Below are 18777 nucleotides of genomic sequence, written 5' to 3'. Positions count from 1 at the left end.
GTACGGTGGACTCTCTGCGTCATGTGCTATTTTGAGCTCCTAATATCTGCCGTACACAGACAGAACTACACACACACACACACACACAGAACTAGACAGAACTACACTCAGACATAAAAACATCAGTACATCCTTTGATGTTCCATCTCTCTCTTCAAGGAAAGTATTCTGAGAATATAATCATTACGCACACACGCGTTCAAACAAACACACAAACACACACGCACAAACACAAAGTGGTTATAGTGCTGTTTTTCCTAGCACATCCACTGTGTGCAGGCTGTGGACCTTCAGCCTCCAGGCTAGATAATGGTGTTTAATGTTGTTTAATGGTGATTAATGACGTCTGAGGGCTGCTAATGTGTCAGGGGACAGACTCCTGGGTCCTCTCCAGCAGCCTCTATTTGTCTCAGTAGGGCTGTCAAGAGTATGCCTGACTGGAAAAGCTGTCAGTTCTGACAATGGACAATGGACAATAAAAGTATTCTTCTAAGTCAAGTTCCTCTACCTCCGCCACTCAGTGTTGATGATTATGTTCTCTGCTCTCTCACTCACTGGTCTTACCAGTGACTGTGCTCTTTGCATTGTTAATGAGGATGATGGCACCACATAGTTTGAATTCATTCCCCAGGGAGCCCAACTCTTTTTCCTCCTACATCTGTCTGGCTGCTAAGAGAAGTTCCTCGTCACACAACACGCTCTAATTGACAGGGCTGGTTAAATGGAGTCTGAGTGATGCCTCTACGTCTGTTTGAGGTTGAGCTGTCTCGCTTTCAGCCATGCTTATTATTTACCCAGACACGCACTCAGAGACACACACACAGACAGAAATCATTTGTATATATAGAGCTGTTCTGAACTGTATTCTGTCCCCTCTCTAGTCATTTTGTGGACATGTGGATTTTTAGGGGTTTGGAGAGCGACGAGGTGAAAGAAATTAGAATCTGACGAATGATGGCTGAATAAAAACGGGAGCAACACTCATTAAATAAATCTGTGTGATGTCTTCTCTCTCCTCTTCCTGACCTGGAAGATTATTATTGACATATAGAATATGACTGAAGGCACTTTTATGATACTCTTCTTTATGACGTTTCTCTCTCTCTCTCTCTCTCTCTCTCTCTCTCTCTCTCTCTCTCTCTCTCTCTCTCTCTCTCTCTCTCTCTCTCTCTCTCTCTCTCTCTCTCTCTCTCTCTCTCTCTCTCTCTCTCTCTCTCTCTCTCTCTCTCTCTCTCTCTCTCTCTCTCTCTCTCTCTCTATCTGTCTCTATCCTTCTCTCCACCTCTCACTCTCTCTCTGTCCCCTTGCCACCAGTAAAGATCACACAGCTTGTCATGGAAAATGGGTTCCAGTTATGAGTTTTAATCTAATGATTTAGATATCACTGTGACTGGTCACACTATGATTGTTGTGCAGAAATGGATTATGGCTGTGTTTAGAATAGCACCCTATACCCTTTATTGAATTTGCCTTTAGGTACATCATTGAGAACACATTCTCTTTAGAGGGGTACCATGAGCTCTGGTCAAAAGTAGTGCACTACATAGGGAATAGGGTGCCATTTCAGACACACATTAAGAGAGACTGAAGAGATTCACTCTGTCTGTTTATGAGTTCAACTGAAAGATAATGTTCTGTAACCCTGGTCGCCGCGGGCTACGGTTCTGCACTTCTGCTGTGGCTCTGAGAAACTGCTGTGTCAGGATCATCCATGAAAAGAGACATTTATTATTTATTTATTGTCTTTGGTCCTTTTTAGTTTTAAGTGTTGATGGGAGAATGAAGTCTCAGGCTGCACCACGTGCCCTTTTTAAGAAAGAAATAAAATGCCAAAGCAAAGCCTATAGCTCTTGTTACTTCTCTCTTTTTGATTGGTAACGTTACCCCTCTATCTTTCTGTTTTCCAGTTACTGTCTACAGTATATCTCTGTTCTGAGTAGGTGTTCAGAATGGCTGTGTGTGGATGAGGATAACTGTTTTAGTAATGTTAATACATTACGTCCATGAACCATGAGATGCCTTCCCATCGAAGTACAATTTGCAACTTTTGCCACATGCTTTTTATCATTGACCACACGTACAGGGGTCAATAACATAACTAGATGTTTAATGGTATATTTCACATCCCATGTCCAATATCATACCATGTTCATTCATCTTCATGTCTCTGAAGTCATTTCAGTATGTATGGTGTTATTAACACCTGTTTTAACCTATCTCACTGTGTTGTTATAAACCATCTCTGTTGTCCCATTTTACAATTTTCCCATAACGTCCTTGAACTGTTGTTGTAGGTCTGTTATCTAACATCACCCAGCCTGTTTTCAGTGTTCTCTCTTATCGGGTGTCTGAACCAATTGGTTTGTTCTTATCAAGCTTCACTGAGCCCGTGTTAGAATGGTCATTAAGCCACTCCCATCCTTCTTTAATGTGGCTGTTTTCTTTAACATACCTGTTTTCTCATTCAAAGAAAAGAACAGCCTCCCTACAATCAAACATAATTTGATAATGCTGTGGGGTTGCTTTGCTGCCTCTGGTACTGGGGGCCTTGAACATGTGCAAGGCATCATGAAATCAGAAGATTATCAGGTGTTTTGTTGTCCAATGTTCAACCCAGTGTCTAAAAACGTTGTCTCAATTGAAGGTTGTTGGTCTTTCAGCAGGACAACGACCCCAAACACACAGCAAAAAGCACCCAGGAATGGTTAAGAAGAGATGCTGGACTGTTCTGGAGTGGCCAGCAAAGAGTCCATATCTGAATGACATCCAAAACCTATGGCGAAATCTGAAAACAGTAGTTGGTGGAGGGAACACCTAAAATATTGAAGAATTAGAGCAGTTTGCTGCTAAAAAGATCGGTCAAATTGTCAGTAGAAAGGTGCAGCAACCTCATTGATGGCTACAAAAAGCTTTTGTCTGCGGTTATCTTGGCCAAAGCATGTGCAACCAAGTACTTGCTCCGGGGGCCTTTCTTTTCTTAATTAAAATGGTAAACTTAAGTTTACAAAAATAAAATTGGTTCCACAATGTTGAAAATCCAATAACAAGGTGTGGTGACCAAAAGTTTTTTTCAATTTAAACTTATTTTAGAAGAAATATGGAATTCTTTTTTAAAAAGTGCAAGGGTGCCAATGTATTTGGCCGCAACTGTAGGCCTACATAGCTTTATTTATGCATTTGCCATTAATACCGATTTGAATATCTCCCTCCAGTATTTGGCAGACGGTTAGTGTTTTTAAAGCAGGTAAATGAGTGGTCATGTCAACATCAATATATCACTGGGTCTGGCTGCCCTGTCACTCACTGAGCTACTAGCCATTTCATGACTGTCAATAATCTGCCTGCATTAATGTGTTAAATATTAGTGGTTGGCTTGCAGAAAGTCAAATCATTAATAATAAAGTAAAATCTTACCTGATTTGACTAGATTTGATGTTGCCAGAGAAGCATGTTAAAATGTATGGATTACTACAGCCGAACCGAGAGGAGGAGTGTTTTATTAACAGTCTGTTCTCAGCAGCATATGGCATCAGGTCTGTCAGACAGGCTGAGGAATGGGCTGACTACTGTGGTGATCACTGTACGCTCCTACAGAGTGACAGGTACTGAGCTCCTATGGAGATGGAAAGAGGACTGAGAGAGGAACTGGGCTATCCATCTAACACCTATCGTTCCATAACATGGTAGAAGATCAGGTAGCAGGGGCTGGTTACATGTAACAGACAAAACAAGTGAATGAGCTAAGGACGTAAGGTTAATTTGCAATTCATTTAATTCTGTCTGTCTCAGACATAAGACGTAGGCTAACGTCCTCATGTGTGACTTGGGTGGAATAAAATGTTTTTCCCCCTTTATCTAGCATTCTGGGGCTTTTTGGCGCCTTGGCGGTCAACTAAAGGTTGTTTCATGGTAATCGATTCCATGGCCATATTAAAACACGTGCTCAAGACGTTCAGACCGGCCATTGATTTTCTATTGTGACTCAAAGCCAGTCTTCTCTGCTCACAGACCTCAGTTATCACAGTAGATGGAGTGCTGTGATTGGTTGTGTGATGGACCATGAACTGGAAGGAATGCGGACGCTGGATATTGTGGGTATTGTTCCCTAAAGACCAGCAGTGTTGTTGTGTAAATGTGACATTTTGGATGGTAGGACTTAAAGCTCAAAAGGCTTCAGGAGCCAAAAGCCAGAATTCGAGCAGACAGATGCATTCTCCCAAAGTGTAGCTGCTTTGAGATTATACATTCATCAGGATTCCACGATTTTTGCGATCGCATAATTCTATGCAAAATCAACCACTCCACGTATATAATGTGAGAGCTCGCAATTTTGACCAGTCACTGCACTTTTACCGCATAAAAGGGTCCAATCAAAAGAGGGTTCGCAATTTCGACCGCTGTTACCGTGGAGAACATCCCAATCAAACCACACGTGAATAAATGTTTTTTTCCCCCCTGTCAGCGAGTGAAGCTGAAGGTTGATGACTGACAGATTACGACTGACACAGGCAGAACAATGAAACGGAATCCATCTCATTTACCCCCCCAAAAAAATCACAGCTAAAGACCGTGCAAACTATTTCCAAATGTTTTACATCAGGGATGGGCAACTTGGGTGGGGGTGGGGTCCACAAAAAATATGGACTCATGAGGGGGGCCACAGTGGCTCGTGGGTCTGCAATTCTACAGCGTTGCAGTTTTAAAGCAAGTTTGCTGCGGTTCTACACATTTTGCCATAGGGTGGAGAGAAATGTTTGTAATCGGAGTGACTAACAAAATCGGTAATTTGACCATTATTACAACAACTGCTGATGCACAACCAAGTTTGGAATTTGTACCTGTGCTACCTACTAACAGTAAGTTCAGACCCCGACCTGAGTTTCGAAATCGATCCGCGGGCCTGCAAAAGGTGGGCCGCCAGTTGCCCATCCCTTTTTTAAACTAAACAAAAATATGAATGCAACATGCAACAATTTCAACGTTTTTACTGAGTTACAGTTCATATAAGGAAATAAGTCAATTGAAATAAATGCATTATCCCCTATTCTATGGATTTCACATGACTGGGAAGGGGTGCAGCCATGGGTGGGCCTTGGAGGGCATAGGCCCACCCACTGGGGAGCCAGGCCCACCCACTGGGGAGCCAGGCCCATCCACTGGGGAGCCAGGCCCAGCCAATCAAAATGAGTTTTTCCCCACAAAAGGGCTTTATTACAGACAGAAATACTCCTCAACACCCACCCCCCCCCCCTCAGACGATCTCGCAGGTGAAGAAGCCAGATGTGGAGGTCATGGGCTGGTGTGGCTACACGTGGTCTGCGGTTAGAAGCAACAGCTCTGGTGAACATTCCTGCAGTTAGCAAGCCAATTGCATGCTCCCTCAACTTGAGACATCTGTGGCATTCTTGTGTGACTAAATTGAACATTTTAGTGGCCTTTTATTATCCCCAGCACAAGGTGCACCTGTGTAATGATCATGCTGTTTAATCAGCTTCTTGATATGCCACACCTGTCAGGTGGATGGATTATCTTTGCAAAGGAGAAATGCTCACTAACAGGGATGTAAACAAATTTCTGCACAAAATTTGAGAGAAATACGCTTTTTGTGCTTATGGAAAATTTCTGGGATTTTTTATTTCAGCTCATGAAACATGGGACAAACACTTGTTGCATTTATATTTTTGTTCAGTGTACATGAAAGTGTGGGCAAATTGTTTTGCAGTCACATCGAATCAGCAAAGTGAAAAGAATGTCTGAACAGCCACCGCAGCAGCAGTCAGCAGATCACCGTGACCGACGCGACAGCAGGGAAATCTGTGGTAGTGATTTTCAGTTTGCAAACGATTAGTTATTTTTGAACTACTCTTTACTGACTCGAGAAGAATCGTTATTCTTTTTTTGTTTGAACTGCTGGCCGCAATGAATCAATGAATCGCAGTGAAGGGTTGATACACACTCTTCCGGCTCAACACAGCAGCTCCAGAGACGTGCTCAAACCAACAACTGTCTATCATATGTGTGTGCTAGAAAATAGATCAAGCTGCAGGCAGCATAGAGACATATTCTGCTTGAAGTCGTACTATAATCTAGCACATGCTTTCTATTGCTTTATTTGAAATTAACATGATAAAAAAATATATATAAAGCCGCCGCAAAATGAAGCATTCTTGGCTGCAGCTATCACCCCCAAAAATATGGCAGAATCCTGTAGAGATTCATTGTGTGTCCGTGCACACTTCATAAAGAGCATATAGATTTACATTTTACATTTTAGTCATTTAGCAGACGCTCTTATCCAGAGCCACTTACAGTTAGTGATTACATATATTATTATTTTTTATACTGGCCCCCCGTGGGAATCGAACCCACAACCCTGCCGTTGCAAACGCCATGCTCTATCAACTGAGCTACATCCCTGCCGGCCATTCCCTCCCCTACCCTAGACGACGCTGGGCCAATTGTGCGCCACCCATGAGTCTCCCGGTCGCGGCCGGCTGCGACAGAGCCTGGATTCGAACCAGGATCTCTAGTGGCACAGTTAGTACTGCGATGCAGTGCCTTAGACCACTGCGCCAAGATTGAGCGGTTAGCCTAACTAATGATCTCTTCAGAGTCCCCTCGCCTCTCAGTCCAATGCTTATTCTGTCCCCTGTGTTTTAACAATGTATTTATTCTGCTCTGTATTGGATTGGTGTCCCTTAGGAGGTACTCTGTAGAATGTGTCTTTCATGGTTCAGTGGTATTCATTTGTTTTAAGCAATATTTCTTTTACTGGATTTCAGTAGTTCTATGATAGTTCTGTGGTCTTTATGATGATGTGATGGTGGTTTAGTTGTTGGGGGGGATTAGTTCTCTGTTATGCAGGACGGGAGCATCTAGGATATGCTGCATATCAATTAATCTGTCCACTTTAATTGGTGCATTATGTACCCAATGGGTTTAAAAGTTAGCCTATTTGGCAACTGCCATGATTAGGCCATGAAGTGAAAATAGACTGTACCCTTTAATGCGTGCTTCCGAAAGAGCAATAGCATTAGGCGGTTGAGTGACAAAACCAACCACTGGGGTCCCCTGTAATAATGTTTTAAATGTCATCCTCTTCACTCTTCCCACTTCTCTCTCTCCTCTCCTCATTTTCCTTTCCCTGCCTCTTCAAAAAGGCCTGCTCATGACATTCTTAAACATCTGAAAACTTTGGAGGAAGAAACACATTAGGTGGTGTTGGACTTGCATCCCAAATGGCACACTCTTCCCTATAGAGTGCACTACTTTTGAACTTGGCCATAGGGCTCTGGTCAAAAGGAGTCCAGTATATACAGGGATTAGGGTGCCATTTGGGACGAAGCCTGAGTCCTGTCTCAGTCAGGTTGTCTTGATGCTGGCTCACATTTAAATGTCAGGGCTGGTTCCATCCCTGGATGTGTCAGTTTACGAGGAGTAGCTAAATGTGTACGGTTGCCTGGTGACGTGTTGTAGCGGTGTATGCCAACTGGGTGACCTTTACTTTTGAACCCATTCAGCCTTGTTAGCACTGTGATTACAGAGCCTTTAGCATTCTGCCATAAACCACTGCTAGCAGTTATGCTAACATCTGCTTTAGCATATCTGGTATAGGTGACATTTATTTTATGTCCTTTGACCATTCAGCCTTGTTAGCTTCTTAGCAGTGTAGTTACCCAGCCTTACGCCACCATTTCATTGGCCTTGTGGTTTGTGTTCGCCCTGAGATTGGAAGGTTGGGCGTTCGATCCCCGGCCGAGTCATACCAAATACTTTAAAAATGGGACACAGTAAGTCTCTGCTTGGCACTCAGCTTTTTATTTTTTTTATTTAACCAGGTAAGCCAGTTGAGAACAAGTTCTCATTTACAACTGCGACCTGGCCAAGATAAAGCAAAGCAGTGCGATTTAAAAACAACAACAAAACAGAGTTACATATGGAATAAACAAAAACAAAACGTACAGTCAATAACACAATAGAAAATCTATATACAGTGTGTGCAAATGTAGTAAGTTATGGAGGTAAGGCAATAAATAGGCCATAGTGCAAAATAATTACAATTTAGTATTAACACTGGAGTGATAGATGTGCAGAAGATGATGTGCAAATAGAGATACTGGTGTGCAAATTAGCAAAATAAATAACAATGTAAATAACAATATGGGGATGAGGTAGTTGGGTGGGAGATAGATTGGGGGTAAGGCTCTGCTATAGACTAGCGTCCTGTCCAGGGGGTGGACTTTGTACATCAAGCTGCCTCACGCTACAGAAACAGGAGATAGGTTCCTGCTCCAATGAGCCGTTCCAGCTTGCCCAAGCCAAGGCTCGTGTAAGGCTACTTAGCATTACACCATAGGACACTGCTTGCACCTCCCGACCATTAAAACTCTTCTAACCCGTTTGGCATTGTGCACCTGATCAATCCTACACTGCCTGCGGTCATCCTAACCCCTGTGCTATCTATTCGATCTGAGCAGACATTGTTTTATGTGTCTGTAAAAGCATAGGACAGACAGGATTCATCCCCCTGTCTGTTATTGGTTCTGGAGGTATTCTGCTGAGCTGTAAACATCTCATCAGTACAGATCAGATTAGAACTCCTGGGCTGAGTTCTAATCAGATTTTACTGGCCACAGCAGCAAGATTTTGAATACGATTTGAACCCATGTCTTCTTCCTCTGACGAATTAGAATGGTTCTGGACTGAGTTGCAGTATATCCTATGTTCTCACCCAGTCAGCACCTTCTCCTGGAACATCCTGCACTAATGAATGCTAACGAACTACGCTATGTCGTTATGTCCTTCAAGGCCAGGGTTTTCTTTGACTTAGTGTTGACTCCCTCAGGAGAATTGACTGTTACTGGTGTTCCCGTAAGGTTGCACCGGAATCACATCAGAGCTACACAACGGTGAGACAAAGACAGTCCAGCTGCTCATTAGTCTGATCCCTGGGTAGATGGTTGGTTTTACCCTCCCGGTAAAAACATGGCCCACCCTGCCGGTAATGACCACCACTGTATAGTGCTACCTCTGATCTGGAGGGAAGGGAAAATTATGCCACAAGCCACTTTTCCCCTCGTTTATGCATTTTGTTCCCCTCCCCTTCCATCTTCTTCACACAACAAAAGTATTTCCGGCGGTCTTGAATAATTCATGAAAGGGAGAGCCAGAGAGCCGAAGTGTGTAAATCTGCTCTGTTCCCAATAATCAGAATGTTTAGATTATTCAACCCCCTCCATCTAGCCATGTGGACAAATAAGGGCTTAAACCAATTAAAGGAGTAGTTCACTATTTTACAACATGATGTTAGATGGTTCCTCACCCTGAAAGTAGTCTATAGGTCAGGAGAAATTGTAATCCGTGATTCGGTTTTCTTTAAACAGCCACTACAAACTACGAATATCTATAGCCACTGCTAGCAAAACATATATGGTAATGATTGGGGCATGTGAATGTGTTTTTTTAATTTTTTTATGGCCACGAGTTCATCTGACTGAGTAAGTACAGAAATGGCTTCATGCAAATTGTCTCGGGAGCTATTTGATTAGATGTTCAGGAGTCTTATGGCTTGGGGGTAGAAGCTGTTTAGAAGCCTCTTGGACCTAGACTTGGCGCTCCGGTACCGCTTGCCGTGCGGTAGCAGAGAGAACAGTCTATAACTAGGGTGGCTGGAGTCTTTGACAATTTTTAGGGCCTTCCTCTGACACCGCCTGGTATAGAGGTCCTTACGCACTACCCTCTGTAGTGCCTTGCGGTCGGAGGCCTAGCAGTTGCCATACCAGGCAGTGATGCAACCAGTTAGGATGCTCTCGATGGTGCAGCTGTAGAACCTTTTGAGCATCTGAGGACCCATGCCAAATCTTTTCAGTCTCCTTAGGGGAAATAGGTTTTGTCGTGCCCTCTTCACGACTGTCTTGGTGTGCTTGGACCATGTTAGTTTGTTGGTGATGTGGACACCAAGGAACTTGAAGCTCTCAACCTGCTCCGCTACAGCCCCGTCGATGAGAATGGGGGCATGCTCGGTCCTCTTCTTTTTCCTGTGGTCCACAATCATCTCCTTTGTCTTGATCACGTTGAGGGAGAGGTTGTTGTCCTGGCACTACACGGCCAGGTCTCTGACCTCCTCCCTCTAGGCTGTCTTGTCGGTAATCAGGCCTACCACTGTTGTGTCATCGGCAAACGTATTGATGCTGTTGGAGTCGTGCCTGGCCATACAGTCATAAGTGAACAGGGAGTACAGGAGGGGACTGAGCACGCACCACTGAGGGGCCCCCGTGTTGAGGATCAACGTGGCGGATGTGTTGTTACCTACCCTTACGACCTGGGGGCGGCCTGTCAGGAAGTCCAGGATCCAGTTGCATAGGGAGGTGTTTAGTCCCAGGATCCTTAGCTTAGTGATGAGCTTTGAGGGCACTATGGTGTTGAACGCTGAGCTGTAGTCAATGAATAGCATTCTCACATAGGTGTTCCTTTTGTCCAGGTGTGAAAGGGCAGTGTGGAGCGCAATAGAGATTGCATCATCTGTGGATCTGTTGGGGTGGAATGCAAATTGGAGTGGGTCTAGGGTTTCTGGGATAATGGTGTTGATGTGAGCCATGATCAGCCTTTCAAAGCACTTCATGGCTACAGATGTGAGTGCTACAGGTCGGTAATCATTTAGGCAGGTTACCTTCCTGTTCTTGGGCACAGTGACTGGTGGTCTGCTTGAAACATGTTGGTATTACAGACTCAGACAGGGAGAGGTTGAAAATGTCAGTGAAGACACTTGCCAGTTGGTCAGCGCATGCTCGGTGTACACGTCCTGGTAATCCGTATGGCCCTGCAGCCTTGTGAATGTTGACCTGTTTAAAGGTCTTACTCACATCGGTTACGGAGAGCGTGATCACACAGTCGTCCGGAACAGCTGATGCTCTCATGCATGTTTCAGTGTTACTTGCCTCGAAGCTAACATGGAAGTAATTTAGCACGTCTGGTAGGCTCGTGTCACTGGGAAGCTCGCGGCTGTGCTTCCCTTTGTAGTCTGTAATAGTTTGCAAGCCCTGCCACATCCGATGAGCGTCGGCGCCGGTGTAGTACGATTCGATCTTAGTCCTGTATTGACGCTTTGCCTGTTTGATGGTTCGTCGGAGGGCATAGCAGGATTTCTTATAAGCTTCCAGGTTAGAGTCCTGCTCCTTGAAAGAGGCAACTCTACCCTTTAGCTCAATGCGGATGTTGCCTGTAATCCATGGCTTCTGGTTTGGGTATGTACGTACAGTCACTGTGGGGACGACGTCATCAATGTACTTATTGATGAAGCCAGTGACTGATGTGGTGTACTCCTCAATGCCATCGGAAGAATCCCGGAACATATTCCTGTCTGTGCTAGCAAAACAGTCCTGTAGCTTAGCATCTGCTTCATCTGACCACTTTTTTATTGACCGAGTCACTGGTGCTTCCTGCTTTAGTTTTTGCTTGTAAGCAGGAATCGGGAGGATAGAATTATGGTCATATTTACCAAATGGAGGGCGAGGGAGAGCTGTGTACGCGTCTCTGTGTGTGGAGTAAAGGTGGTCTAGAGTTTTTTTCCCTCTGGTTGCACATTTAACATGCTGGTAGATATGAGGTAAAACAGATACATTTCTCTGCTGTAAAGTCCCCGGCCACTAGGAGCGCCGCCTCTGGATGAGCGTTTTCCTGTTTGCTTGTGGCCGTATACAGTTCATTGAGTGCGGTCTTAGTGCCAGCATCGGTTTGTGGTGTTAAATAGACAGCTACGAAGAATATAGATGAAAACTCTCTTGGTAGATAGTGTGGTCTACAGCTTATCATAAGATACTCTACCTCAGGTGAACAAAACCTTGAGACTTCCTTAGATATCGTGCACGAGCTGTTGTTTACAAATATACATAGACCGCCACCCCTTGTCTTACCAGAGGCTGCCGTTCTATCCTGCCGAGGATATTTGTGCCTGTTGTTTGTCCACTTTACTATCAAGCAATTGTAAATTGGCCAATAGTATCGATGGCAAAGGCAGATTAGCCACTCGTCGCAGGCTCCTTACTAAGCACCCCGATCTCCTTCCGCGATATCTCCTTTTCTTTCTACTGCGAATGACGGGGATGAGGGCCCTGTCGGGTGTCCCTCTCGTCCAACTCACTAAAGAAAAATTATTTGTCCAGTTCAAGGTGAGTAATCGCTGTTCTGATGTCCAGAAGCTGTTTTCGGTCATAAGAGACCGTAGCAGCAACATTATGTACAAAATAAGTTACAAACAATGCGAAAAAACACACAAAATAGCACAGTTGGTTAAGAGTCCATAAAACGGCAGCCATCCCCTCCGGCGCCATCTTAAAGTAGTGTAATGCTGGTGTTGATGCAAAGGGACTCCTGTGAGACCTAGTAGCACATCAACATGTAGTAGAACTCATCAGTCACCATGGTGATTCATGCTCACCAAATGTTCTCTCAATGCTACAGGCTATTTATCACATGTATCCATATCCATCAGTGGGGTCCGACCCTAGTGGACAGTCTGGCCTGGAAGAGAAAGTAAAATGTTGCTGCCTCGCAACCAGAAATAACCCGATGAAGGCTAGACGCTGAGATGGGTTGTTATTAACAAAAAGAGGTTTAAGTGGAGAAATGTTTTAACACTGCTGCAGTGCTACGCGAGGGAATGGACACGACACAGCTCTTTTCTTTACCTTGATTGGTAGAATCACATTATGATTGAAATTGGACAGCTCCGTCTTTCACAATAGAAATGCCAGCTCATTCATGCTCTCTGCTCTCCCCTCAACAGCTTTCTGAGAAATTAATGCTCTACCCACACACTTTCCGTGTGTGTATGTTTTTCATATAACTCATTTTGTCAGTGTGAATCTGTCGGATGTTTGGGGTGATTACACAACCAGAAGTGATGATAATTATTTAGAGTTCGTCCTTGTTTCAATGGACGGCCAACTCCGCTTTTCAGCTTTCAGCTCTCGCCTCTTCAAACCAGCACAAAAGCCCAGCATCACTAAGAGCAGAGCCTTCTGAAAAAGAAATGAAAAACATGACCAGCACTCAGAATGCTGTGTCCCTGAAAAACGTTGAGACACATCATCTGGCTCCAAGCGAATGAGAAGCCTTTATCTTTGAGATTAGAGTCTCATTGTATCTCCTCTCAGTATGGAACAGAAGGGAACGGGGCAGTCAAGGTATCTCTCCCCAAGAGTGTGTTGTAATGAGATGGCCATTGTGTCTCTCTGCCTTCACAGATGGAGGATAGAGACAGAAAATCTTTGGCGATTGGGCTGCTGTGTCTTCTGCAGATTACAATGACTAAGCCCCCTGCTTCCCCTTCTCACCTCCCCTCCTCTCCACGCTACCAACTGAACGGAAAGGAGTCTGCTTGAAGAAGACATCATATATAACAAGAGCCAGTGGGTACAAATTATTCAGCAAAAGAATGGTTCGTCCAAGATTTCCATGTTTCTACAATATAGGAAGAAAAAGTGTCTGGCAAGCTTTTTGTCTCTGTGAAAATGTGTTGTTTCTAGCTTTCTGAGTAAGCTCTGTGATCAGACAGTATGAATACCTGTGAGTGGCTCTCCTTCCTCTGCCTGGTTGGCTCTGTCCCAGCCGGACAAGGTTAAGCTGAGGCTTGTTCCTAGATTGTTCCTAGATTGTTCCAGTATTGGACTGTGTTCTGAGTTCCGGTCTGGGGAACAGGCCAGGCTGTACCAATCAGCCAGCCACGGGCGAACAGACCAGACCAGACCAGCATATGCCAGCCAACCAACCTGCCAAACAGGGAGTAGGAGAGCCTTGATCACTCAGGGTGCCACTGCCTGGGACGTATGACTGAAACAGGTCCCAGGTTGTGGGTGGGGAATCACAGCAAAGCAGAGGAGTTTCCCGTCTCCCCCACCTTCACCAAAATGGCAGACGGTCCAGAGACCAGTCACCTGCCTGTGATAATGACGATGATGATGAAGAGGTTATAGAAAGGTTTGAGGCTCTGTTTATTTGGTTTATTTGCCTGCATGCAAACAGGCTGTTAGATTTATTTAGCTGCCGGTCTAAAGCCTCCCTCTGAGCTCACCAAGGTGCCGGGGCCAGATAAGAGAGGATGCTATTCGATGTGTGATTCCAAAGGCTCCATAATCAATGGGTGTCCTTAATATGGAGTTGTGGCTATGGGTAGCGTGAACAGTCTTATGGTTGGCTATGCAGTGATGTGGAGTGGATTGCCATGCAGCTTAAGAGCAAGCAGTGGGTGATGTTTTTCTCCATTTTGAGAGCTTAGTCCTCACTGTTGGGTTTTTAACTAGCAAAGAAATAGTCTATGGGAAAAGTTGACTGATTTTACAAAACACCAACCACCTTGTTTAATTACATCCCATCACCAATCTTTAAAAGGACAAACTCAGCCGTGACAGTCTCATGTTGACCCTTAACATCAAGCAGACAGACATCACAGTGGATTAGAGCAGAGCCGGTGCTAAAATGCCACACCGCTGCAGGACGTCACCCTTTCCTCTCCCAGGGTACACCTGGGGCAATTGCCACAGACCACCTACAGACACAGTTCTTCATCTCACCCCATAATCCTTTGTGTCTGATCAGATTAAGGTGATGGTCATTGCTGCACTGCTGACTTCATTGCTTGCTTTGTCCCTAGCTCAGTCTGTTGACCTTTTTCCTTGGTCCACGTCAGAAATCATATGTCCTTTTCAGGAGTAGACTTGTAGAGGTTTCACTTCCAATCACTTTGATCTGTTTCCCTGTAGGAGTTCTTCACTTCTATTATGTCTGCTACAGAGAGTATAACTATTACTCTCTGATGACTGCTTGATATCCCTGTCAAGGTGCTGAAACAGGCCACACAGGGTTAGCTGTCCTCTCACAGATTACTTTCCCCACAGCAGTCTGAGTTATGTGAGGTCTGTACTGTAGGGTCAGTTGCTGTCAGTGATCAGTAAATTACAACTGTCCCTGGCCCATGCCAGACCACTCCATCACCAGGTGTGCGACGCCATCATCTGTCCCAAAACCTGGAACCCTGAATATTCCCTCTGATCAGTTCCTCATTTACACAGAGTCCTTGGCAACCTGACAGCAACACTATCAGTCACTCAACTGTCTGTCTGGAAAAGCTACCAGGACGGGGGACTGTTTGGAGCTGTACCCCTCTGTTCTGTTTCTTGTGAGGAGGGAGAGGAGATGGGTTTGGAAAGATGTCCTCTTTCTATACTTCAATGTGCATATTTGTATCTGTTTTAGTTGGTATTAAATGTCAAGTGAATGAATCCTTGTCGGTTACTTATCTTTTCTTTTGATTTCCTACAACTTTTCACTTTTGCCAAAACACAGTATTTTTTGGTTAACCTATAGTACTGCAGGTGCATTCTTATTTATCTTGGTAAGATGGAGAAAATAAGTTGTCCTGTCCTTTGCTGTTCATATGTGCCTCTTAACAAAATCTCAGAGTTACATGCCCTTTGATTTTAGATTTTTATTTCTCTACCTGAGAGCAGAATGTTTCCTGAGGGTTGGACTAGGGCTGGGTGGTATACCATATTTTACGATATATCAGTATTGATGCACGGACCGGTTTGGTGTTTTAACTTCACCTTCTATAATGGTATTTGAATGTTTGGTTTGTTAAATGTGATACACCGTGTGTAAAGTCCATTTTTATAGTTTACTCCGCTACTTGAGATTTCTCGCTCCGCTTTCTCTCTCTCCATGCCGCTTTCCTCACAGACCTAGCCTCACTCCCTGTCATTCAAGGAGCGCATTTGTTGTTCCTCAACCACGAGACACTTGCATTCAGTCTGCATGGTCAATGCAGCACATGCAACAATGTTGATGACAACTATGCTGTTTTCTCTTTGCTTCTTAATATAAATCCATTAGCGTTCTACAATTACACTATTCGTTTGTGTTTCTTACATCTGCAAACAACTAGTTTGTCTTTTCTTAGTAAGTTGGGCCTAAATCGTGTTAGCCGCTAATGCTAATCACTAGTTAGCTGGCTGGCAAGCTAATAAATGTCAGAGCAAACGTAACTAGCTATACAGCCTGATAATATCAGTGATGGTGTAGACCTAAATCAGCATGTTGTTTGTGCAACAGTATCTCCTAAATCAAAGATGAATATGCGAAGCATGAGTATGTTAGCTACATGAAGTAGCTACAGTAAGAGAAAACATTAAATGTAGCCAAAGATTATAGGGTCCCCTAGGAAACACTTATCAACACTTTGGTTCCTACCCTGTCACAATAACTCCTCCCTGGCATTTTCCCAAGGGTCACGCACTACTCATAAAGCAAATGTAGAACTTTTATTATTCTAAAACATACCGTCATAAATATTTAAATGCCCTGATATGATATTTTGGCCATATCGCCCAGCCCTAGGTCGGGCTAAGAGCAGACAGACAAGATGAGACTGAGCTGCTTTGAAGATGTATCTTCCTTCTGGGAAAATTACTCCTATCAGAATAGGACTGGCTCCTGGCTGCTGTTGGCTGTGTGACAGAGGAAGGATATGGTCTTCGATCTGGCCCTGGCCCCAAGGAGCACAGTGAATGGACTGATGGAGAGAGAAGTGGCAGTGTAGCTCTCTGTCTGTCAGAGAGGCTCAGTTGTAGCGTGGGTGTCTGTCGCTTCACTAGTCTCACTCTACCTCAGGTACATTTTCTTCTTCTCTTACTTTCCCCAGTATGTACTTGTCATTCTTGTATTTTAGTGTTTATTTATTGATGATATATCCATGAATTTCATGGTGTGACTAACATGTGGTATTGATAAAAAAAAAACTTTTCTGAGTCTGGGGAAGTGGACTTGCAGTGAAATCCAATAAGCACCCTGGTAGTGTCAAGTGTGATGTCCCTGCTAGGAGAAGCACTTCTCTGTGTGTAATTTGGGAGTGAACTAAAAGAGCTAAACAGAGAGACTGTGGGAGATTGTTTTAATGAGTTTACGCTGCATGAAAGAGTTTGATTATCTACAATAATTGTCTAAGCTGGCGACTTGCCCAAAAAAACAAAGTTGAATTCATGGACATGATAAAAAGGTACTGATTTTTTGTTCTTTGCTCCCAGTATTTAGTGTTTTCTTTTCAATCAATAATCTTCTCGTTCACTACATTTGGGCTCTTCCCTTGCTCAAGCAAAGCAGCCAATCATCTGGGCAGCCAGTAAAAATGGTAAATCCCCTCAAGTATGTCAGTGTGTACATTTCCCTTTAGACTGCTCAGGTCTGAATTTCTCTCTCCAATAACCTAGAGCAAACAGCAGTGGTTCAGGAAGTTGAGCTCTGATTGACTGACCCTCTGAACTCCTGAACCTGGGCAGTGGGAGTAAATCTACCTCTATCCAGTCAGTCTATCCACCTTACTCTGTCTGAAGGAGAGAGTTCAATCTACCTCTACGCAGTAAGTCTGTTTTCCTGTGTCTCTGTCAGTTCGCCTCATGTTGACTTCACCTCTGCCTCTAGCAGCAGTATGACCCAGTCTGTGGGTAAATGGCTGAGCCTGTCCAGTCTCTTAACAAATAGCAATGTTTTTTTCTTTCTCAGCCAGACTCCACAGTACTTAAGATGACATCCTGGAGATATTTAAAAAGTTTCCCTCCACCTGAAACGGTTTATTTTCAACTCCAAGGACAGAGTTTTTAAAGCTAGTTTTGCTATTGATTTGAGCCCCATTGTGAAGGAATCTCACCAGCACTGAGCTGGTGAATGGATAATAATTTGACATGCATTAACAATGTGTCATCTCCTCTCTCTGTGGTGCTATAGAACTGTGCTTTCTTCCCTTCAGCACACTGTGCTGCTCACTCACCCCCTCACCCCTTCAGGAGTTGAAGTTAGACTTCAAACTTTAAAAGTCTTCACACTCTGCCGTCCTGAAGTTTATCTCAACAGTCATCCATATTTATATCTTAAATATAATGGTAATTCATTCACTTATGCTTCTTTGTAAAGCAAAAGTCTGCCAAGACAAAAACTGAGCCATGGCTTCTGCCTTAAAGAGACAGACCATGTGGGACTCAGAGACACGCGGTACAGTACAATAGCTGCTCCGTCCTATCTGGTTCAAGACAGTGAATGATTAGGACGAATGTTTCAGGTTCCTGTTCTCAGATTACTATCAAACACATTTCATGGTGACACCTCACCAGTTCTGCTTTCAAACAGTACTACAGGTGACACCTCCCCAGCTAAAGGCATTCATCACAGTGATAACACTGAACCTGGAGTTCCCTGCAGCTCCCTTGGGATCCACCTGTGCCCCTGTTGAGCATCATGACCCATCATATCACATTCACTTCTTCCTATAGCAGAATATTGTATAAAGCCATCTAATTATAAGCCTTCAAATCAGCCTTATAAGCCTTTTAAGGCCTTCTTATAAGCTCTCTTATAAGCCTTCATTCTTCTTCTTAAGCTGAGTCACTGTACTGGTAATGTAATTCAGCCGTGATGTCCAGATATGAATAATAAAGGTGCATTATGGGTAATGAGGTCAAACCAGAAGTGAAAGGTCTCATAACTCTTTGTAAAGCCATGCTATTTCCAACTCCAAGGTTGTGTAGCTGTTTAGACAGCTTAGGTCACAAACTCAAGATCTGCATGTAGTTTCCTATGAGGAATATGCATTGAATTTCATATCAGGTTTTTGCCTTGGGTGAAAATTTCAATTTCTGCCTCCTAATTTGACTCTTAAGCATATTTACAGCTCTCATGTCTAGGAGTAAACTCTGTGATACTTTTCCTCTCAGTTCTGGGTCTTTTGTTTCT

General features: G+C 43.9%; 1 protein-coding gene across 2 annotated transcripts in view; it reads left to right on the top strand.

Moving 5' to 3' along the window:
• The window catches only part of LOC121586516 (RNA polymerase II subunit A C-terminal domain phosphatase), a 111761-nt gene that overhangs the window by 42350 nt on the left and 50634 nt on the right, over positions 1–18777 (top strand). The window lies entirely within an intron of this gene.

The sequence above is a fragment of the Coregonus clupeaformis genome, chromosome 17 (genome assembly GCF_020615455.1).
Source record: "Coregonus clupeaformis isolate EN_2021a chromosome 17, ASM2061545v1, whole genome shotgun sequence".
Classification (NCBI taxonomy): Eukaryota; Metazoa; Chordata; class Actinopteri; order Salmoniformes; family Salmonidae; genus Coregonus; species Coregonus clupeaformis.
Note: the sequence above shows the minus strand (reverse complement) of the source record. Positions and strands in the feature narration are given on the sequence as shown.